The sequence below is a fragment of the Pagrus pagrus genome (assembly GCF_965226575.1).
Source record: "Pagrus pagrus genome assembly, chromosome: 1".
NCBI lineage: Eukaryota > Metazoa > Chordata > Actinopteri > Spariformes > Sparidae > Pagrus > Pagrus pagrus.
The window spans coordinates 17,414,207-17,439,801 of record NC_140185.1 but is presented as its reverse complement, the minus strand read 5'-3'; the positions used below and the strand labels follow the sequence as shown (position 1 = coordinate 17,439,801).

The 25,595-nt window shown below is 38.7% G+C and overlaps 1 long non-coding RNA gene across 1 annotated transcript in view; it reads left to right on the top strand.

The window, feature by feature from the left end:
* Window positions 1–25,595, top strand: part of LOC311256379 — a 90,333-nt gene that overhangs the window by 22,349 nt on the left and 42,389 nt on the right. Inside the window, exon 2 of the long non-coding RNA XR_014622490.1 lies at window positions 19,415–19,486. This is a non-coding gene — a long non-coding RNA (uncharacterized lncRNA). The remainder of the gene's footprint in view (window positions 1–19,414; window positions 19,487–25,595) is intronic.

The following is a 25,595-nucleotide window of genomic DNA, read 5'->3' as shown; positions in this document are numbered from 1 at the left end:
CCATATATAACTATTCCCTATTGTTACTGTGACTGCTTCCCTCTCTGTGACGCAGCTGTCCCTTTTTCAGTTGAACACCTTGTTATCTTGATTGTGTGAACCTGCCCCTAGCTGAAGTCAGCTAAAACATTAATTGGACACAGAGAAAAGTTCACATTCCTTCCAGCCATTCGTTGCACACCTTTCCATTATTTATGTTCCCTGATGTGAGGAATTCCCTTTGATAGAACCAATCAATGAGTACTTTGAACACTTTCTACCCAAGGAAAGATGGCAAAGACGCAATTGAAAGAGCAAGAGAATAGGCAGTCCGAAACTCTGTTTGGCCGATGGTACCAGCGCAGGCAAATTGAAGAAAAAACCTCAGTGTACGTGTTGACTTTGATCCCTGCTGAGCTACCTGCAACCTGGACTCTCTCAGTGTGGGGTAACTTTACAGAACTCCACTTAAAGCAGGCCCATCCTCCAGTGTTTCTCACAGTAATGTGCAGCACCATAAATAAATTTCACCATCGAGCTAATAAGATGTTTTATATATATATATTGAATACTGCCTGAGTTATACACATGAAATCCGCCCTAACCTCAAGAAATACAGTATAAATCTCCCAGCAGGATGTTTCCTGAGCAGAAGAGTGAACTAGTTGCTACAGTACAAGCACCGCATAACATCCAGCCATGGAGAAATGGCACTTTCCTTTTCTGTCCCGTCTCTCTCCTCGTGTTCCATCTAATGAAGGCAAAATGCAGCAAAAAAAAAATCAAAAAAATAAAAACAAAACAGTTCCCAGTCCTCAGTCAGCATCATTATTCAGAAATATTTCTCTATTTTGATGAATTCTTGGGCTTGAAAAGCTTTATTTACTTGAAAGCAATTCACAGCCCTCGATACTGTGTTATGTGGACTGTGCTAACTGAGGATCCAGACTCTCAGTAGCCTGTTGTGTGAGCGCAGCCATCAAAAATTCTCTTTTAATATCCTTTGCAAATAAAACATTGTTTTTGGTTAGTTTTTGAAGATCTCCAAGTCTCTGTCTCTCTCCTTCTAGTGCTCTCCAGCTGATGCAGCCTACACTTATTGATCATCTCACTAAAGCATTCCCTCTCGAAGCGCAGCAAGGACAAGAGCTCATGATTTAAGAATAAGAACTCAGTTTTAGTTCCAACACATGTTTCTTTTCACAGCTTTTTATTTTCCCAGAAAGCACTGTCATGAACTGATTCAATGAGATTTCTGGGTGATGGTTGTCCATGAACACATACCAAACAGGTAAAAGATCTGCAGGAGTAGTTCAATCATGAAAAGAAGAGCAAATGCAAAAAAAAACCAGTTGCATCTAAAGTACCTTTCAGTACTGAAGATTCAAGGTGTAAAAGAATTTAATTTCTGTAAAGGATCAGTCTTTTTCAGCATCCTGCGAGGAACTACTGGCAGCTAGAGATGGCAGCTATGGGCGTGGTTTAGGTGTGATGACCAGCGGAAGAATTAGGAGTTAGGGAATGTTTTCAAGTCTAATTCATGTTTTGTTCAGTCACATTTGCCAACTTTCTCCCTCACTTTATCGTGTTTCATCTAGTGGTTCCATTGTTTTCCTGGAAGTAACAGCAACTAGAAGGATAAAGGGGATATTATATCTTTTACAGGAGATAAAATGAAATGCTCCATTATCTTGGTTTGACCATTACTGGATACATTTGGGATAAGTAAACAACTACAAAATACATAACAAATGTGTCGTTGTTTTTAGACATTTTAAATGTACATATTACACCTTTAAGACTGATCATCTAAACCACTATATTTGGAGGCAAAACTGAAAGTGACATCAATTATTATCCCACATTGCACAGATAAAAACTTGGTGTGTGCACAACTACAGTACGTGAAAGTTGAACCAGGAAATCAGTGAAGTGTGTTCACTGATGTGTTTAGAAAAGGCATTTAGAGTAATACCTTTTACTGTTGGCCTAAGTTTTCTCTTCCAAATAAGTAAACCTAGAGGTTTGTATAAATCCTGTCTGATCCTCTCTGTGTTTGTTTCTTGCTCTGTAAGACTTCTTTTTTAGAGCTCCAAGGGGTGCAATGTTGTTATTATTACCAATGGAATGATGCCCGAACAAGAAAGAGAAGACCCAAGTTGTGATAAACTGGAATTAATCTTTAATTTTCCTTTTTTTACATAAAGTAATCTTTTTCACCAGCCTGTCCTCATCAGAAAAACGACCATATAGGTTGACTATGAAGGCGCATTATACGAAAACCTAACCAACTGACTGTCCAGCAAAGGTTCAGCACGCCTGTCGATGGTATGCTACAACGGTCATGTTGTTATGGGAATGGTGATGTCATTTTGGGAGTCACTAACAGTCAGCCTAGATAGGTCAGACGATAGGTTGGCCTATATTAACGTCCAATATTGGCCTATCAAAGATATTTTGGTATCGTCATGTATGTTGTTTGATACATGAAAGTCAATTTGTTGTGAATTTAGCAGGAGATAAAAAAGTTGACGCATTGTTAGCCTTCTTTCAAATATGCAATTTTATGATGATGGATTGGAATACTGTCTAGTTAGATATCAACTGTCCACTGGTCTATTATCAAATAAAAGATATTTCACTACTCATCCAAAACGCTTCATTAGAGACTTCTGTTGGCTCATGGAGAGTGGTTGTGATGTTTTTTTGTTTTTTTTCATAATTTAAAAAGTCCAGGTGTTCCAGCGGAGACCTTGATTCTGCTCTCATCAGTGTAGCCTCTGGTTTCCATCTAACATTACTCGAAGTGTTCACTGGTTGGAAGCTAGTGGGGGGGTGTACAATTTGTACTTCTGTGTGGGCTTAAAACAAAGAAAAGAAAAAAATTCAGTGAAAATACATGTGGTTTTACTGTGGTTTGAGTCTGCAAACTGGGACCACAGCTGCGTATAGATACAGTCATAATCGGACTTGGCAGTTGACTGATGGCTGATCAGGATTACCAGGAGAAATCTCCAGGGGGCAAGTCGCTCTGTGGACGACTTGAGCAGCCCATTATACAAAAACAAGAACAAGAGCGATATGTCAGTACCCCACTTTGATTATTCTAGCCCCCAACGACCCACCCCCATTCTGAGCAGTCAGGGAACAGGAGCGTGTTAACAGGTGGAGTCATTGCGGGCTGGTTGTCGAAGGCTGGCCTGGTGAAAATGTCCACTGCCATTTTTTTAATCCCAGTCACTGGCTTCCCACCTGTGCAGTAGAGAAACACCTGGACACTTCTCGACCACAGTAATAGATGCATACATCTGCATTTGTATGTCCTTGCTTTCACATACAGAGATGAAATGCTGAACAAGAAATTATCTGAGAAATACTTAAAATGGACGTGAGAATAAGACTTCATTTGCCGCAAAAATTGTATGTCAAGTTAATAAAATCATAATGAAAAGCAGGAGCAAATTGTAATAACCTGTTCAATTAGATGTAAAAGGTTATTGTGTTATACGCTCAACATTTTTTATTATATCATGGAAAGGTTATCACTTTTAGGTTTTGTTAGATTTATATTTCATTTTATGAAGCTTCCACATTAGGTGCATTTCTTAAAGTACAAGTATAAATAGAAAGAAACAGGAAACAAGTGTTATCTCGTCAGTGTTGCAAACGCTTCCCCCACGTCTCTCACCGCTACATTCTATGTCTCATGTTTAGAAGCAGATCCGAGAGGACTTCAGGTGGCTTTGCTGTTGTAATCCTCATATTAGTGACACTTCATTTGAGCCCCTCTCACTAATCTCAGGTAGCGGTTACACTTAATGATTCTCCGGTGCCCTCATTCTGCTTAAGTAAATGGGAAAAGGGGAATGAGACAGACAAAGAGTCAGAGAGACGAAGAGAGAGAAAAAGGAAGAGAGAAAGAGAGAGAGGGCGGTGTTTCCCTGAGCAGGGAAACAGTGCCATCTGTTGATACCAGTGAGGGAAGATACAATGCAGCAAAGACACAGATTTAAGGACAACTTTTTTTTGCATGTATATACCTGAAACACACTTTTTCATACATTTTTACAAACCCACAACTGACGCTCATTTATTCTAAGGCCTCCTTTATGAAAACAAATTTGAGAGGAACACATAGAAATCACATTCGTCAGCTATAATGGAGCAAAGAAAAAAGAGCTGCATATGGCAGAATGGAAATGAGTCACCAGTGAATCTTTTTTAATTGATCAGTCTCTTAGCAAAGCAAAGGCAGAGGGGGGAAGGAAAACAAACACTCCAGAAATGTTGATTTGGAACAGACACTTCAGAGAACAGATTAGACTATCTAATTATCATCTTTGCCTTCAGATGACGCCTTTGATGTGAATGTGACTGCAGAGCCTTTCCCTTCACTCTGTAAATAATGAGAATTCTAATTAAGGGATGGAATAATCGGGGGGCTCATGGCCTTGGTTTGCTTGTTATTAGGGCCGCTTAAATCCTGGGGGATGGACGGCGGGCATTTAGAAGGGCAATGTGGAGGGATGTTTGTTGTGTTTTTTCAAGGAATTAGAAGTGTTGGCCGATTTACTGGCAGGCTGGCTTTTATGTTGTCAGTAGCTATGGAAGGGAATGTCAATCATCTTAGCTATTGAATAAAAAGGATGTTGCTGTAGATTTTCAACAAGTAGATTATGGCTGTATAGGAGAGCTGTTTGCACTGGTTTTAAACCAGGGTGATGGGAACTTTGTAGCAGAGTTGAGTATTTTTTCCTAATCTCACCTCTATTCCAAGTGATTAGTGTATCTCATTAAGATGTGCTTAAGGATTATCAATGTAGAGAAATCCAAAGACTGAGATGTCATATTTGAAAAATACATTTTATGGGTAAAAGTCAATTTGTCGTGAATTTAGCAGGAGATAACTCTTTATTTCACCCAAAAAAAAGTTGATGCATTGTTGGCCTTCTACCAAATATGCGATTTTATGATGATGGATTGGAATACTGTCTAGTTGAATATCAACTATCCACTGGTCTATTATCAAATAAAAGATATTTCACTACTCATCCAAAACGGTTCATTAGAGACTTCTGTTGGCTCGTGGAGAGTCTCAGGTATTTAAAGGTTCTATGGAGCAGACTTTGAACATTAATAAAGCAGCATGCCACTATTTGCTATGTAAAGATAAAGTGGGGTATGGCATCCTGAGCAGAGGACTGAGTCGTACTTCCCCTATGTGTTGTGATCCAAGCTTCTCTGTTTTTTGTTTTGGTAGCTGGACTGGCACGCGCATATATGCACCCATATCCCAATACCCCTAACTAGCTGTTATGATTTTGTTGTGCAAATGTTGCACTCGCTAGGTGTTGCTGAATGTCATATATAGCACCTTTAAACCTCTGTGGGTCATTTTTCTGTGGGCATTGTTTTCTCCACTATGTTCTATATACTATAAGGCCAAAAAGTTTTCATATCGGCTGATATTGACAACATATACACCGTTACTGATAAATCTGTGATAGTCCAATATAGGTGGATATTATCTAATTGAATTAGATAATAATTTAATAATTTAATTTTAATTAATAATGTAATAACTTAAAACATACGACCAGTTTTTATAATATAATAATTGTTATACCTTAAACTACTCAACTGTACATAAAGTAGTCTAAATATTGTGGTTAACTATTACATTCACCTTGATATCTGAAATGTTTATACATCAGTTGGGAAGGGTGATGTGTAAAAAAACGCTTCTTTCACTATAATTTATATCATGGTATTGATATACTTTACGTTGAGTCTACCTTGAAAAAACATGAATAAAATACGCAGATCGGGGGAATCATTTTCACTGGCAATGCAGTAAACAAAATGTGTGATTGATCAAGGTACCTCATCTCGTCACTGAAAAAAAAAAAATGTAAATTTACTATGGTATTGCCATGCAGTTCTCCTGAATATTAATAACATGATATGTAAAAATGTAACACTGTCAGGGACCATACTGCTACATAATGAGTCCTTTTAATAATTGTGTACTCAACTTAAGTACAGTGTTGAATGCAGGACTGTAATCTGTCCTTTATCTTAAGTAAATGATCTGAATATGTCTTCCACTGCTGCATGGTGGTGGTTGTCAAAGTCACACGGTAGTCAAGTGAGAGCTGTTTGAGTCACATGCATAAGCGGATGAATGAATGACCTCAACTAAATGAATTAACCTTAAATCAATTACCCCACGACCTCACCGACCCTCTCATGTGACATCTACATGTACATGTACAGCCTCTTAATTATAAAGCATCTTGGATGAATTGAGAAAACAACAGCTCAGTAGATACAATACTCTAATTTCAATTGGACAGTGTCATTGTGACACTAACCTAAACAGACAGAAGTGCATGCCACAGTTTCAATTAGAAGAGTTAACTTGAATCAGCAATCAGATAGACCAGAACAAAATGTTTACACTGTGAATGAGCCAGCAGAGAAATCAGTGGTTTTCATCCCTCGTGTCTGTCACAGTCAGTTTTGTTAGTGTATATGTTTCCAAAATCTAGAAATAGAGATTTGAGGCCAAACCTGTGATGCCATCAACATTTAAAGCCTCAGGCTGCCAATTTGCATCTCTTTGCATAGAAGGAAGATGCCAGGGATTTTGCAAGCCCATTAAATTTTTGATTTTTAACAAACATAAGCATTATTTTATAGAAGTGATATGAGTCACAAAATGTGCTCTTGTTCAAATGATGTCAGCCTCACTGGCACCTTATCCATTGACTTTAATGATAATAATAACAGGTTAAAGGTACTATTCTAGGTGTGTATGAGGTTCTTCATAACCACAAAAATAAAATTAAAACAGACTGGACTTCAGAACATATGTTGGAGACGATGTGGACACTTAATTACAGAAGCCCTAAAGCATTCATACATTTTATTTCCTCCATTTCCCGTGATAACGAGTTCATTTCATTTGTTTTCTTGAGATCTCGAGTTATTATCTCGAAACTGCCGTTTTCCCGAGATACGGAATTAATTTTCTCGAGATCTCGAGATAACGAAACTTTGTTTTCCCGAGATAACGAGATCTCGAGATAATGACTGTGATATGATAGGCCTGAGATTATGGAGACGCCTGGGACCTCGTAGCTGGTCAGCTATGTAGTTAACGACGACATCAGGCTCACTGAGATTGCGCCGCCGATATAGCTGAAGCCTTGCTAACCGTCTTTTTAGATTACGCACACTAATGTGTATATTATCTGTTATAGCAAGGCATAATGCTATTTCAGCCTGTGTCAGGCCTTGATTGAAAAGATATGTGACGCGGTGATCGATATGCTCCTGCTCCTCTGACATTGCTACACTGAATGATGTTTCCTGCAATGATTTAATATACTGTACTACACAATCGTTTTGTTATCTCAAGATCTTGAATTAATTATATCGTTATCTCGGGAAAACAAAGTTTCGTTATCTCGAGATCTCAGGAAAACAAATGAAATTAACTCATTATCACGGGAAAACGGAGGAAATAAAATGTATGAATGCATGGCCCTTTAGGGCTTCCGTACTTAATGGCAGCCCTTATGCACATCTTTTGGTCTTGTCCCATGCAGCCTGTTCGAGGCACCATAAAGAACAAACTAGGATTCAATATTGAGTTTACTTGTCTCTCCCTACTTAGGGAGCATACCTAAGGAACTGGATATCAGAGACAAATATTTACTCTAAATCTCTCTCATGTTAGCAAGCAAGAAGGCAATAACAAGTTGTTGGCTCTTTAAAGAACCTCCGACCCTAAAACAATATATACGTATGGCATTTAATTTGGGATTACAGAGAGAAAAGTGTAATGGTAAATGTATTTGTGAAACAGAAGTGAATGTGAATGAAAGCATACCAACTCCTGCGTGTATCTTCCAATTAAATCATTATGATTAAATGTCAGAAAACAGAAATACAAGGTATAGAAAGTTTTTTAGGTTTCGGTGAGTTGCAGAAATACAGATGCCTCAAATAACAGAAAATGTGTCATCACTTTCGTTAATCATTATTGTCGCCAACATAACATTACATTCAGCCTTGAAATGCATAGGACTATGCTATACTAGGCATCTGCATAATTTAACTCAATCAATATATGAGGCAGCTCAGATCTGGGTAAATGAGAATTCGTTATGAAAAGAAATTGTCGTAAAATATTTATTCATGACAAAGATGTTGTTGCGTTTGCCCTGTCATTTGGATCTCACTATGTAGAATTAATTATTCTTCTACAAGAATTACATTTATTTTTAGTACATTTCTCGTACGAACACAGATAATTAATAAAGCCTTCAACATTCATGTCAGCTCTGCAATACGGAAACATAATCTGTATGCATGTAACGGCATACACTGTGTTGTGCTGTGTGATATTTTGTTACAAGTTCCACACACACCACTGTGTTTTATTCATGAACTCTCGTTGGTCATCGCTCATTACACAAGTGATCAACACTGCCTGTTGTTCATGTACTGCTGTACTTAACAAGTTGTCTATTTGTTTTACTCCGGATCTAACAACAATGCCTGTTGTTTAAAGATACCGCTTCTGAATTAAATGGAGGGGGACTCTCATTCCTGTAAACAACATTCTGAAATCAATCTTGTGCTAAAGGAATCAGTAGAAACGATGGAAACAGATGCTTGCCCTGATTATGACTGACTCTGCTACGTAATTTATTATTAATGTACACTTTATGGATGTAAAAAGAATTTGCATGTTTACTCTTTACACATAGTAATTTAGTTATATATTCTGGGGAAAAAAGTGTTGGAAGTAAAAAGAAAATCATTAGCAATTTAAAAGTGGAACAAGGTATTATTTCAAAAAAAGCCACAATAAATTTGGCTGTTTTTGTTATCTAGCAGTATGCTAAATGTGGTGGTACTATCTACAAATAAAAGCTGCCCTCATTAGTAGTTACCCTCAGTACTGAAAAGCTTTATCTTTTTTAACTTGTTGTCTTGCTTTAACGACCTGCAACTTCACTGTTTGGTCCACTCTCCCTGCTCTCATTAGAGTCATTTCCAGCTGCAGCAGGCAGCTGCTTTCTGAAAACTGTCTGATAAACACACTGTACACTACCTGCCCAGCACCAAATGGCAGACAGACAAAGTTGGCAAACTAGCTGGTGAAAGTAGTGGAGCACTAAGCAGCTAAAGAACCAGACATTTCCCTCGGGAGTAGGTGGAGACATAACTAAAAGGCAAGTGAATGTTATATTTACACTTCGTCTGAAGCATGAATATGATTGGAACTGTAAATAGGCAACAGTTTTCTAAAATGTAAGGCATATCAACTATATAAGGTGTTAATATATCACTGTTGTGGACTGCCCCCAAGTTGCTCAAAAAGTCTATTATTCCAGGTTTTAAGTTGGAAAGCAAAATGAGGGTTGCGTCAGAGTTAATTTCACTGTTGCATTCTGTTGAATCCTAAACCGAATCTTAATCTGCTCAGAATCCACACTGCCTTAACTGAACCCTGAGGGTCATCCTGCATCATCAGTGCTGCAAAAACTATGCCAGAGTTCAACTGGCAGCCCTCATTGTTCTGAGAAAAACAAACAAAAAACATAAACCCACACAACCCGAGCTGTTTGTTACATTCAATCACAAGTGTGATTGAACCCAGAGGTTTTTTGGCAGCTGCTTTGGTGGTTTAGGCTTACTGATCTGAGCAGGGTCCAGCTGCAGCCTTGCGGACACTACAAACCACGGCCATTACCATGACGCTACCACTGATGCCTCGGTTTGTTGATGAAGACACTCTAAAACTAGGTTTACATACATTTTGCAATGAGACTAGTATATCAAGCCATCTTCATAGGTTCAAACTTACAAATAATACTTGAGGATTGCTTTCTTTCTTGATTACTCGTCTATTTCAACTTTGTTAACAAGCAGACAAAATACTATTGAATAAAGATACAGTGTAAGTGGTATGTAGGTGCAACTTTTAACCCTCACCAACATCTAAATGTTGTTTTTTTTTGGTCTCTCCTAACCCAACCAGCCCGTGAACCCTGCACACACTGTGTTTGGTAGTTCGTCTTTCTTCACTTTGTTTTTCATTACGGTGCTGTGGCTGGAGCTGGATTTACTTGAAGTATCTGACAGACACCAGCATCCTTACAACCTCCCATTTGATAGCTAAAGCTAAACATGTTTTGTATTTTTTGCTGAAGAAAAGGCTTCAGTTGCAAGGTTTCATTTAGTTTCATCTCATTTTGTGCTTGCCGCTGCTGGTGTAAAATATATATCAATGAACAATTTAGAGTTGCTTTTAATGATTATTTTGTATATTTTATGAGATCAAAAATAGAAGCAATATTAATATTAAAAATAACATTACCAATTCAGCCAAGCTTTTTGCCAACCACCCGGGTACTTTTAATGCAGCTTCCTCTGAATCCTACAAATGTCTGGAACTCTGCCTGGATGTTTTACTTGTGTTCCACAAGCTATTATATTTGGTGTGTGGTGGTGGAAAACAATTTGGAAAGCTACAGACAAGTGTGTGCTGCAAGTGTTCATTTGGGCTGAGATGGCAATTGAAACAACCACCACATATGGGCTGTCACTCTAACGTTCCTCAAACAATCCAGTGACAACTCATCCTCTCGGGCAGTTGTCACCTTTGAAGTGGCTCCTCATCAAGACAGAATTTGTCCTCCTGGAATGAAGGTTGTCACTTACAACGGCTTTACTGCTTATTACTGAGTAGGAAGTCTGTGACGCCTGTCAAAATACAGGGTGAAGAGGTGGACATGGTGCCATTCTACAAATACCTGGGGGTGCATATCCTCAACAGTCTGGACAGGACTAATAAAACATATTGTACAAGAGGATATTGTTCTTTACAACCAACACTTATATAAGCAGTGGCCAGCACACTGTTTTTGGAAAGGAGACTGCACAGGAATAATGCTTGCAGGATCTCAACCAAACTTAAACCAAGGAAAATAAATAAAGTTTCTATTGTCTGAGATGCTGGGGATGCAGGAGAGACAAACAATAAACCAAATTCCATCCTCAATAACATTTCCACCCCCTCTATGGTGATATTCTGCATCTGCTTCAACACCCCAGTGTGCAGCATGAAGGTCTCTTGGTGCTCATTCGTTCCACCCACCAACAGAATGTTTCATTTCTAAATGGCCCTTTAGTCTCTGCAAATGGGAAGGTGTTGAAGCAGACCGTCTGTACTGACCTGAAATAACCAAATATCCTGGATGGTCCTCTGCAACAACAGGCTCTTGACTAATCAATATATTTATGCATATTTCGGACTATTAGACAACATACATTACAGATGGCAATACAAAGATCCAAACACAACCCAGTCGCCTGAATAAATGTTTGCAAATGTTGAAACTTTATATTTCTTTATGTTACAAATCTGCATTTTTTTAGGATGTTGAAAACATTGTGGTTTAGGTTAGGAAAAAGATCATGTTTCAGCTTAAAATACCTGCTTTGGTCTTTCAACTTATTATTTCTTAATTCATACCACTACAGAATAATGCCTTAAACAGTTATCAGTTTAAAGATGCCTCAATTTTACGTAATTCAAATAGTACTGAATACATTCAGTTCACCTGTCACCACTGCAAAGTGAATACAAAGCACAGCAAAAGCAACAGAAAGAGCACATATTACCATCGTATTTGTATTCCCATTTTTTAAGTAGTAATCAACATAGACAACAAAACTTTGGTATCTAAAACTCTGATATAAAATATGTCTTTGTAAAAGTTTATAATGCAATCATACATGATAACAATAACACTCCTTCCTCATATCATCCTCCACTGTGTTTGTTTTTGACATAAACAACATCTGTTCATATAGCCCCCTCACACCTGTTTGTATTGTATTTGGGTGCCTAAACCTGTTCTGTTTTCTGATAAATCCTACTAGTTTTGCTGCTGCCAGATTCCAAATTCCCCATGGGATTGAGTAAAGTTTCATCTCAAACAATGATAATGAAGCCTTTCATGCATTTTCAGTATATTTAAAAAGTTGTTTTCTGTCTCTCATTTATAATGGTCTTTTTAAATCATGTTCCTTACTGAGGGATGCTGGATTTAAGGAGATTTGAGCAAAATTTACACTTGTCTGTCTTAATTAAAACAATTCACATTTTTTTTGAGACCATAGTGATTTTGAAACACTGCTGTGGAGATGCATGACAGCGTCTACCAGCCACTTACGCTGCATTTCATTGTTTGCCCTCAGGTCAGAGCTTTGTTTCTTGTGGCAGATGGGGAAATGAACTAAATAGCAGTTGAGAGATTTCTTTAAACCCACATCATTCATCTGATGAAAAAGCAACTGTGCTGCTCCCATGAGGAGCCTCCAGACTGCTTGTCAGCACTGTACTATTAGTTCAAATTGAAAAGCTGTTGAATGTCTTTGTTAAGTCCATGTCACTAAATAAGATTGCGTCCAGACCTGAGTCAAGAGTCATATGTTAAACGTGTCTCGTAATTTATATTCTGTTGGCTCTAAACTGTTATTTCTGCTCAGATGGATGAAGTTATATTATTAATAATACAAGTATAAAAACCAAAGTCTGGCAATTTCAGCTGAGCTGAATATAGCTCCAGCATGAATCCCACATGGCCTGCCAGGCACACAACTCCAAATGTGGCTCAACGCAGTGAACTGGGGTTCATTGCAAATCCATTAAATTTACAGGAGAATGACTTTAGATCGGAGACAATAATTTAGTGAAACTGCAATACGGCTGATATATTCTTGCTATTTAAAAAGTAAGTAGAGAAAAGTAAAAGTAAGTAGAAGTAAGTACATGAGCTGGAAATTTGAAACAAATTATTATATTAAACGATTAATATATTTCCCAGAAACTCTCCTGCGATGGGAGTGATGCAGATTTTATATGGGAATTGTGGCATATTTTACAGATACAGACATTAAAACTGTAGTGAAATGCTGGTACGATGTCCATATGACTGTCTACAGGATGTTTTCAGGTCGATTTTTGCTGAGAACCGCGCTTACGTCACGGTAGAAATAGGCGAGACTCCGAATCTCTGGATGATGCGACGTAGAAACCACGTTTGACACGTGTGAGAAGCACGTCTCAGGCATCCAGTGTGAACAGTGTAACCTGTTAACATGGACGCCGAAATGAAAAGCAAGAGGTAACTCCATGCAGCAGCGCTGCACACGCATCCAGTGTGCCCAGCCTGTAACTCTCTGTACCGTTACTGTAAAGAAGCTCTATCAGGTACCGTAATTTGGAGTTCAGTACCCAACCCTATGGGTCCCTGCTTGTATCTGGTTACTTTCATCTCTGACAGCAGTTTGATAAACTGTAAGCTGATGATAAGTGTCTTTAACTCCAAAGTCAAAGTACTTTACTCTCCAAACTGTAAACTTGTGTCTTCACATTAAACGGCAGCTTACTGTTTACCGTTTCATGTTCCTCTGAACAGAAACACTGTTAGCTGTTAGGTGAGTTCTTGCTCCAACAAACCAAGATGGTGCTGGCTGTAACGTAAACTCATGGCTTCAAAACTGCAGTCCATAAACCAATGGGTGACATCATGGTGGGTTTAAATTTGGTCATATCACATAATTCAATGATGATGCTACAAAGTACAGAACCTAAAACTGGACTAAATTGCAAATACCCTTTGAACCAAATAATTTCAGCAAATCATAAGCAGAGTAAAGGTCTGAAATTACTGAAGTGGAGCTGCAGACTGGTATGAGATCACTAAGGGACCAGTACATTTTAAAAGACACAGTAAGTAATTTTAGCAGGAATTTTTAATTGCATTTTGAAGACGGTGACTACATCCTCGATAGAATTAGCCATCAAACCCTCAAAAGATTCATCCATCTTTCTGTCAGCCGTCCTCTAGGACATCCAGACCATGATTGGATAAAGGGGGAAAAAATGTTACCCGCCCTGTTGTCATTACCAATCCAACACTGGCAGGTCTATTTTTACTTCAAATAATGAGGAAGGAAGTTGGTTAATTCTGCCTTGATCCTTCTTGAAAGCCTAGTGGGGGTTTGAGCCTGTGTAAAGAGGAAGAGGGACGTCTAATGGTTTCTTTAATGTGAAGTTTAAATATATCTCTTTCAGTGAGACCTTTAAGAAAAAAATGTACTGATGAACAAGTGTGAATATCATCCTGCCCATTTTTCAAAGTCGTACCACATACTTGTATGTACTTAAGAGGCGTTGTGTGTGTTTGCCTGGATGACATTTTTTGGCACAGAAACTGTTGATAGTTCTAATACAGTGTACCCAAAGTATCACATTGTGTGTGTGTGTGTGTGTGTGTGTGTGTGTGTGTGTGTGTGTGTGTGTGTGTGTGTGTGTGTGTGTGTGTGTGTGTGTGTATTCTTTGAGATTACAACATACAGTTTATCACCATGCAGAATTTATAGATAAAGTGACCAGCAATGACAGCGATATTGTTTTCAAGCAAATCATACCTGACAAATCAAGACGCTTCATCACACTGATGCAAGAATTTAATTTTGCTGTAAGCAATCAGCAGTGCTTCATTTACAAAACAGTAAACAACAGTCCAAAACTCCCAGGAAACAGGATATTGCCAAATTTGTCAAATTAATGATCTCAATATTGTCATATTGTACACCACTATCCCCAATGAGAGGCCTATTTTGTGTTCTGTTGTTGTTTGTTTGTTTGTTTGTTTATTGTGTTTATTTGTTTCTATTATGGTAGCTTTTTAGCCAAACATATGTGTGTGAATACTTATTTATTTACTTAAGTTAAAACAAACTACTAATGTAGTTTTAATCTTAGAAGTACTCTAGTAGTCTACTTATCTACTGCTACGCTAGCAGCTCTGAGAGGCTGGACTAATATGCTAATTTGTTGCAGTAGCACATCTAACACACTTGTGATTAGAAGGTAATGTTAGCATGTTAGGTAGCATTTTGATCATCTTAGCTTAGCATGTGAGCCTGTGAGGGCTGGCCAGAATGCTTTAAAGTTTCTACCATGGTAATTGATGTCTAAATCAGCATGGGACGTCCTTAATAGATAAATAATAATACATTACAAAAGTTCTTCAGAGACAGCTCTATACCCTTCTAACATTTGCGTATTAGTATTGGATGAATAAACACTTTGACCTGATGATAACTTTAATGAAAAGTCAGGGGATCTGCAGCTATATTTAAATGTATTATGCTATGGGTGACATGAATGTCTACCAAAATTAATTGCAATTCAGTCAGTAGTTGGGGAGACATTTAACTCCGAAGCAAAAAAGGAAACTTCATGGCGGCATCCATACAGTATTTAAGGGAAACTGATCCTATAATCTTAAGTCTAAAGCAGAGTGTTGGACTGACTGACTAACATTACCCCACCTAGAGCCATGCCGCGAGCATGGCTTTAAAAACATCTGCACATTTCCCCATGATAACTATTCGCTTTGCCCTCCACACGCTCCTAATTACTACCTCAGTTTTAATGTTTGTTGTGATGTGTGGGGAAAAGGAAGATAAAACCTTGCAGAGAGAGAGACTTGAGAGACAAACAGAGTGAGACACAGATTATGCATGATGTCTCCACCCTGCAGGGCGGTAAAGCATATCGAAGGTTGGCTAGACTGCACTGGGCAGCTGCTGTGGCGTAAAGATGTGCCACCCGGCCAGACACACAGATGTAGAGTAATGAGTCATTGTGTACTGGAATTTTGTCAAAAGCCTTCATCTCTGTTTTGCTCCCTTGTTCCCTGTCTGCTTCGCTCTCACCTTCTTTCTCTTTCTGTGTCTCTCTGTGTAATGTGTCTCACTCCTTAACTAGACTTGAATTTGACTTTAATGAGTGTCGCCCATGCCTCTGCTCGTTTCCATTTGAAGAATGGCACTGACATGGTGTTCAGATGAGGACTTGACTCTCACTTGTGAACACATGGTATGAAATAAAGTTTAATAAGGTCAGATTACACAAAGCAGCGGCAAAGGGCAACATTTGTAAAGGTCACAGGCAGGGGTAGAAAGGTCTCAGCATGCATCTCAGTAGGGAGAAAATGCAGAACAATATGACAGTGGGTAACAATGAAGGACAAGAAAACAAAGTCTCTAAAAATGCTGCATTCATTTTAAATTCTCCGTCCCTCAGGCCCTCAAAAACTATTTGAGTCAGAGACCAAAGTCTGTCTTTTGCTAAAATAAGTAAGGTTTATAGAACCAATTAAAATGTTTGTTTACACTGACTTCCAGGGTAGAAAATCCCTGCATCACATGTCTTACATAAAATTGAATTGCATGTTTGATATTTTTCATATAATAACCACATTTCCACTAATAGTCATAGACCTAATTTACCTGTTGGACCACAGGCTAAAGAAAATATCAATTGCTGTTGAAATGTCATTGTTGGATAGATTAAATTTCTCAAAGAAGCTAGCTAACAGGCACCGTAAATAAAATAAGCACAGCAGCAAAGTCACATCTCCACTTCCTCCTGCTGTACAGAAATGTACAAGCACTGATGACGTCATTTAGGGCCAGATGCTGGGCAGTAGTGATTGGGCGGTGGAGCCACAGGATCAAGGTCCTGCCCATACACTGGCCTGACTCAGTTGCAAACAAGGATCAGCTGTCAATCATGATGATTTCACCCACTTTTTTATAAGCAACTGTTAAAAACAAACATATCTGAAAAATGAAAACTTGAACACCAAGCAGCCTATTAAGAACAACCACAAATTACAAGCTTACATTCACATTTGTACACCATATTGACATTTCTACATTGCATGTCATGTCACGTTCATATTACATGTTTGTGACCTGACTTTCATATGGGGAGGCGGAGGGGATGGTGGTGGAGTTACAGCCAAGAAGGCTTTATTCTGGCGATTGACCTCCGGGGGGAATCTAAATGTTTTGGCTTTACTCTTGAGAGGCTGACAAGTTGTCCATCTTTATATATGTCACTAGTCAGACCATCCTGTTTAACTAATATCTTTAAACATTACTGTGACAGCTAAAAATGAAAACAGAAATGAACTAGTCTGCTACAAAACTCTGCAATGCAAATCAACCACTAGTTGTCTACACAGAACTGACTGTTGTTGTCAGCACCACATCACAGCAATTCAGTCTATTAACTTGTTTCATGCAGAAAAGTGAATCATTATGCACGAATGTAGAATATCAGTTTGACAGCAACCACAAATTTACAACAAAGATGCATAAGACTGACTTAAAATGCAGCCCACCAGTTGTGACATTTATTGTTTTCCATATGTGAAACTGAGAGAAAAACTAGCTGCCTTTTATATCTTTCTGCTGCAGGTAATTAGTTAAAAAAAAATACCATGAGGGTTGACCATATGGTAGAATACTTATTACCTTAAAACAACAATGACCGCAAAGGCACTCAGAGAGCGCAGGCCAACAGTCCACTCTGAAATGTATGAAATCTGCAAGCACAACCACTATATACAGTATGTCTACATTTATTTACTATTGTGGTTATGTTACAATTGTTGTGTTTGAAAACACTGTCCCGAGTGCTCCGTAATGACTCACTTCGGTTTAAAGTTGCATTAAGGCTACTCCAGAGGATTACTGGTACCTGTGAATGTGGATTGTGATATAAAGATATTGTATTTCTTCACTTGACTGTGTTTTTTCACTCTTGACCTTTACTACCGCCTATTGGATTTTAAGATGTGTGGCATTTATTCCTCCAAGGCCAAATGCCTTATCTTGCAATGTTTATGAAAAAAATCATTTGTGTATACGTCCTCTGATTTGCTCCAAACTTCAATGGGTTCTTCCCCGGGCCATGCTACACCCTTCCACCAAGTTTCGTGACAATCAGGCAAGTGTTTGTTTCCTTTATCCTGCTGACGTACAGAAGAAACAAACAAACTAATTGAACCAAAAACATTACCCCCTTGGCGATAGTAAAAAAACAAATTACATGCAATTTATGAATAAACACACAATCAATCTAATCACAAAAATAAGTGCATCTTTTCCATCATCAAGCAAACAGTAAAACATGATGAATGTATCGTATGGTCAATCAGTGCTCAGTAAAGAATACAACTGTAATCATTTGTACAATAATTCATTTTGTTAACAATGTGTCGGCTGTGCACATTACTCTGTTAAATGCCATTCCTCCATGTAAGCAAACAGAACCTTTGGTCTCTCTTATGCAGTGGGTGGTGATTTTGGGCCACTTTTCACTGACTGAATTCATAATATCACAGCTGCCGGGGCTGTCAGTCAATAAGGAAACTTTGTGCTTTTAAACCAACTTATTCAGTATATAGAGAAAAACGGTTATGATCTAAACTAAGATAGGTTTTGGGCTAAAAAGCAATTTAAGCAAGTCTTTGTGTGTGCCAGAAAGAAACTACTGAATTTTCACAATTATTAGGTCTCTTTGAAGTTAGAAACGATCAGGTTGACATCGCGGGCAGAATTTGTCCAGATGAGAGGGAAAAAAGGAAATCCCAGATATTTGACTGCAATTTTCAAACAAGCGCACAGACTTCATTTGAGCTGAAACTTAATTAAACTCGATTAAACTCATCCACACAATATTATTCTTCAACAGTTTTTATAGTCAATTAATTATTTAAGTAATTTGTTAAGCATTGAAGGACAGAAATTCACTTGTTCCAGCTTCTTCAATGAACAGATCTGCTTCTTTTTGTTTTTTAAATCACTGTGTTTTGAATATCTTTGGGTTTGGGGCTGTTGGTTGGGGCATGTGTCAATATTAGGACATTTTGTAATAAAAAGAAATAATAAAAAGACAAATTGATAAAACATTGCATAAAACAAAAGGACAATGAAATTCATCATTACTTCCAGCCTGACATTTTATAAGGATAAAGCAATGCCAACTATATCTAAATAACAAATGTGTTTTTAGCCCCAGAGTTGTTCCTTTTTCCATAACTCCACATACCTCTCCCCACCCAACAGCAGCTTTAGTTGGAGTTGCAACACAAGACTGTAGCCAAACATGTTCCAAACTCAGAGACAATGCAGTGTGTTATCACCAGCGACAGTGCCATCCGCTGGCTGGCTGGGCCGATGTGTGGACCCAGAGTGGCTGGATGTGGAGGAGAGATAGGGCCCGCCGATAGAGCCCAGGGCTAAAGAAGAGCATTGTGTGCCGCTAAACCACAGGCCCACAGTGTTGTCTTAGTTATGCATCAGAGAACTGCATGCGTCTTCTTCACTCGCCCAATTCCTGCTTTCGAATTCCCTCACTGTCTCTCACATCCCGCCAGTTCCCTTATTTAGTCAAACGTGCAAAGCTATGTATGCAGGCTTAAATAATGAAGACTGGTGGTTGCTGTCCTGCATCCTAAAGACTGGTCTTGCTTTGTTTTAGGTGCCCTGATGTGAAAAGTTGCAGACCTAATGGACTGGATGCTCGAGCAATGTGGGAAACGGTTGATTGCTGGTAAGGTTCAAGAGAGGAAATGTTTGAGAGTGAATGACACAAAAGATTGTTAAGGGTTGCAATAAGTCAGGGATGAAATAGGGAACGACGAAGAGGTTTGGATTGATTGGATTACTCAGCAAATCGTAGAAAGAAAGAGGAAATGGCTCAGAGATCTTAGTTTAATAGTATTCTTTCAGACAGGAGCGAGCTAATCATTGGAGAGTGTGACCGACTTTGAGTTATCACCCCTTTTATTGTATCAAAATTGATCACATTATCTCCCACCCGTCTCTGTACATTCATCTCTGGTGAAAGTGGTTGTCCAAAGCACATAATGGACAGATTAGAAGAAAACCTCTGTTCTGGCAACACTCAATATTTCCCCATTAGTGCAGTGGCCTCTGGGATTAGACCTTTGCCACACATTAAAGATGTCAATACTGCTAATATTGTTTTTGGAGGTCCTCCACCTTCTTAGAGCTACAGCTTGTGTAACCAGATCTGTCTGATAAGATCTGTTGAACATCTCAGAGACTGGCAGTAGGAGACCTATAGTTCTTACTGCCCTTTTGAGAATGAAATCCTGTGGGACAAAATGGCCAGAGAGTATTTTTCCTCTACTTGTGATGTTCTACCACGGAGTATTGATTCATAGTGCATGTCAGTATCTGATTTAATACACACAAATGAAGCCAATACACATTGGAATGAGAGATTGAATTTCACCAATGTGGCACAATATGTCATAGGAGTATTTCTGCAAAATGATTGATCATGTAATTAATTTTTTCAATTAGGACACAGCCAGTGTGTATTTTAAATCCATATTACAGATCAAGTCCTGAGTATGTGCTCATACAAGAAAACACAATATACTAAACAGTGTGCAGACAAAAACAACAGATTTTTGAGTGTGCTGTGGGAGGACATTAGTGTTCTCCCACAATGCAGTGCACAAAGGAAATGTAAATGCGCACCCATTGTGGGCTGGTGGTAAAATTACTTTATGTACACCCTATAAAACAAAACATAACCATTATTGTCTTCAAAGAGCATTTTATTGCCTATTTGTGTAAGTTTAATTGGCAGTGACATTCAAAAGCTGCAGTTTAATTGACATGCATCATCACTTATATCACCTCTGTTGATATAAAACATTTAATTGTTATGATTTTTTTTTATTTTTGAAGAGTAACCAAGACAAATAATAATCATACTCAGGGTTGTGTCTGATTACTTTGAAATGTAGTCAGTTACTGAGTACAAATGACATGGCTTCATTCTGTTACCAGGCTTGGGGACTAACGGGATACATGTAACAGGATTACGTAATCAAGATATTACAAAAAAAAAAAAAAAAAAAGTTAACTGTATTCCGGTAAAGTTACAGGGAAAAAAATAAGATGTAATTAGATTTCAGATTCATTCAGTAAAAAAGAGGATTACTGACAGTAAATATAATTTAAAATAAAGAATGATATACTAATCTGTAACCATGCACATGTGCACACATGACAGCACCCACACAGCATCACTCTGATCTTGAGTGAAACCATATACGCAAGTGTGTATTTCTTACTGAATACACACTCTCTCCTATTACATGTCTCTCCTGTTTTCCATTCTCACTGTGCAACAGGACATGAAATCCTCCATTTTCAAGGTCCAAGGTGTTGAGGGTCAAAGTTCGTGGAGAAATAACGACATGGATACAAATGCTCGTTGAAAATTCTCATGTCGGGGATACTTGTGCTACATTATTAAGATTAAATAAAAGTCATTTTATTGAAATTTCTTTTCACAAGTTTTTATTTGCATATGTTTGGTATGAGGTAATCCAAACATAACCAAAGTAATCTGTTACATTCCTTTAATATTGTAATACTAGGTAATTAGTAACTGTATCAGAATACATCTTTAAAGTAACCTATCCACCCCTGTACATACTGTAAACAAAAGGAGGTTTTGACACTAGAAAAGTAACAAAGTAAATTCAAACATTCAAAACACACAGTCCATATTTGAGTGTACTGTTACATGCACAGAGGATATAGAGGTTCACGGCTGGAGAAAAAAAATAATTAATTGTGGGTCTCGGTGTAAATAAGTATATAAGTATGTTTGAATGTGTATTTGTGACATTTACTTGCATAAACTGTATAGAGTCTATAAGTACTGTAGTATGGGCACTGAAATGAGCAATGATGCCTTTTCACCACAAGAGAGCACCATTGCACTTCCTCAGAGCATAACAAGAGCATAAATCCAGCACTCATGACTCACAATGTACTTGTGTTGTTGACAATATATCACAACATGACCTAAAGTGGATTTAACAAAAGTACTGTATCTACTGTGAATTAATGTGTGGTTAGAAATGAATAAATTTTAAATCACTTATTTAGTAGAAAACATTTCCAACACGGTTTTATAACATAAACCAAAATGTTAAAAATGGCCTCCATTGCCGGTTAGCCTGGTTTGATAGTCCGGTCTTGATTGTCAGTGCAGATTATGAGATAAAATTATAAAAAGAATTATAAGAAGAACAGCAGCGTATGTTTTCCTCATGAATTTCCCACATTATAGCCACTTTAATTTTCTTACAGTGCTGGCTCATGGGTAACTGTAGACTGAAGCACAGCCCTGAGCACCATCCTGTATATAATTTCAGTGGTAAATGAAAACATACACTCCTGCGCGTGTGAGAACGTCCTCTCGGTGCGGCAGTGCTGAGGTCATATCCATTGGGATGGCCTGGCGTTGTGTGGACAGGATGAGGAATAGAGCCCTACTTTCTGAGTTAGATAAATACCTCCATCCGCCTTACTAGAGCATTCACCGGGGACAACACAAAGACCAAAATCAGCAATACATAAGCATCAATAATTAAGCAGCCACACACAGAGTGAGAGCATGAAGGGAGGGTGGGGTCCTGGACGGTGCACAAGGTTGGCTCTGAAGTGATCCTAAACGCTGCTAATGTCTCTGAAGCTCGTCACAGAGGACAAAATGGAGCAGGATGCATTTTCTTTTAACTAAAGGACACAGTTTTAATGCACTGCAGTGTCTTTTCCTTTGTCTTTGTTTTAGTTTTGATTTTTGTCTTCCATCCCTACAACCGCTCTCTTTTTCTCACTTCTTTTCTCTTGTTTCTGTTTGCTGCAGGTTCTTATAGATTTCTCTCAGACGACTAGACGTATTGGGTCAGACCTATCCTATGAACACCCCATGACCCAACCTGGCTCAGCCTGCGCCTTATCATTTATTAATGAGAGCCACTATCAGTGCAATGCTGAACAAAACAACAGTGATGTCATTGCTTTCATTTCTTTCAGTGTGTTGACTGAATGAAACGATCCTCTTGGCCAACGGTAACAGGAGCTTGGACAATTTAGATTGAGATTATAATTAAAACCTTAGTTTAAAAACCTTTTTCAAGGATTCTGTGGCAAAAAAAATACCTTTGCTTCGTGGTTATACACACAATGAACAAAATCTAGCCCTAACCCTTGAAAAGTTTTCAACAAACACACACATGTGGTGTTATTGTGGCAAGTCCTCGACGAGTCTGCAGGCAGTTTTATTTTGGAAGGAAAAGGGGCTTTGGTGTTATGTTCCTGTAGGGGCTCTGGGACAAGTGGAGGTCTAGGATTTCTTCCAGTGTCACTTTGTCCTTGTGGAGTTTCTATCCCTCGCTGATTTCTTTTTTTTTCTTCCCCTATCTTTTGTACATCTCAGTCGCCCACCAACAGGAATAGCAATTACTTCTGTGGACTGCATAGAGGATGAGTTTGTGCTGTGTTGGTGTCCTGAGCTTCCATTGTGTCATTTATGAACAGGCCACTAGGGGGAGAGGTAGCGCTGACACAGGAGATATGAAACAAAAGTGAAGGGTGGAGAATGGGAGCACCTGAAAGAGAGCGAGCGGAGGGGGGAGACGGCTTAACTGAGACTGAGAGCATGTCTGAGACAGAGAGACAGACCTGATGTAGCAGATAAGGAGAGAAATGTGAGAACTGTAGTGGGAAGAACGTAGACAGACATAAACAGCAGCAACAAGAGACACAAAGTAAGAAAAATTGTTTGTCCGTAGTTTTATGCGGGTGTGTGTGAGTAACCTGTGTTCCCTCCCCGTCGTCTCCGGCATCCCGCTCAGCAGTGTGTTTCCATTCAGCGGGGCATGGAGAGAGTAGTGACCTAAGGGAGACCCTGTAATTATCCTCTGTGTCTGTGACAGGCCCGGATAATCAGTCTCACTGGGAATACTGGCAGAGATCTGTGGACGAGTGATTCTGAAAGACCCTAATCCTCAATGAAGCACACTCGTAGCTCTCACACTGGTAGCTGGAGTGCTCTCACAAGACGCCTTTCTTGACACACTCGCAGGTCACCATGTGTGTAATCCCTCACTTATTATTTTTCTGTTTCTGTTTATATCGTATTTCCTATTCTTGATTGCTCAGGAGCAGATGTTTCAACACATTGTATGGTTTTTTCTCCAGCAGAGCTTATAGCCATGGAAATGTAGCAGAGCAACAGGGTAAAAAGTTGTCTAAAATTACAATTTTTAGTGTTGAAATTCCACAAAATGAAAATGAAATAGATATAAATTGGTTTAAATGTAATATTTAATGGGTAAAGATTTTTTGTCCTGTTGAATATAATGAAAGTTTTCAACTATTCGTATCAAAACTTTCCCAAACTTCTCTTTCCAGCTGTGTATTTGACAGCACCAACATGCAGTCATCAAAGCCAATTAGCTTTCAGGTTTTATTTTTTTTTGGAGAATAAAAGTTAACTGATATGGATGTTTAGAGCTTTTAGTATCATGACATTTCACGTCCTAACACCATCAGTCGGCATCTATTTTGTTCACTTCATAGGGAAATATTTGATGTTTTAGGCCTACAAAAGATGCAGTTTGATAGCAGATATCATGAGCAAATAATAAGCTACAAGTCACATTACAGTGAGTGTTGGGGCTTCAGGTAGAAAGCAAAAAAAACAGTAAAGGTTAACATGCACACTTATGCTTTGAAGTTAGCAAACACACACACACATCAGGGTGTGCACACAGAGACACAATGGTTCAACATCTCATAAATTTTTCAGAGAGGCTTCAGAAAGAAGTCAGTGATTTGGCACAAGCCACAAATACACACAAACACACATACACACACACACGCATCACAAAAAACACTTTCCAAAATCAAATAATTTGCCAAAATGTATGCGTGCGCACATTTGTGTCGACATTTATGTATATAACACATGTCTCTCCTATTTTCCATTCTCACTGTGCAGCAGGACTTAAAATCCTCCAATTTCAAGATACAAAGTGTTGAGGGTCAAAGTTCGTGGAGAAATAATGACGTGGATACATATGCTCGTTGAAAATTCTCATGTCTGGGATACTTGTGCTACTGTGCCATGCAAGACGAGGGGAGCAGCATTCCCACAGGGGGGCCTGGGAATCAATTACCTCTCTCCCGAGGCAGTGGATTGGCTACCAGGGAATGACAACATGCCAGACAGCCGCACGGTCAGGCTGTCATCATTTGATTTACACATAATCAACTCCTAATTGTATCACATTGGGCTGCAGGTACATGTAATTTAGAAAAGAGTGTGAATTCACAGGGGTTTTGGCAGGCAGAGCTATTGTGTCCCTCTGGTAATGAAGGAGAGGCGAGTGCTTTAATGTGGTTGGCCTCTGGTAGTCCTGTGCTGCTCACCGCGCACAGTCATGGAGGCTGTGGAACCAGACTTTTGTGCTTTGACAGTTTGATCGACAGCTGACATGAGTGGCTCCGGAGTTGCCAGTCAATCCACAGCTGAAAGTAGCCCCAATGCAAGTGTCTGCCAATCAAGAGGAGGTTGAAAGGATTTTTTTCATACCTGTATAGTCTTGTTGTCTTCTCGCTCTCTTTCTCTGAGAGTGATCAACTCCATGTTGCAACAGTATCCTCTGGACACTGTGAAGTTTGTGGAACTATTCTTTGCAAAGTTTACAGCAAGAGAAGTGGTGTCCACGTTTCTTCTTCACTACAATGATACCAGATTACCGGGCGACTTAAATAACTGATTTAATTATGTGACACTCATAAATCATCTCAGCGTTATG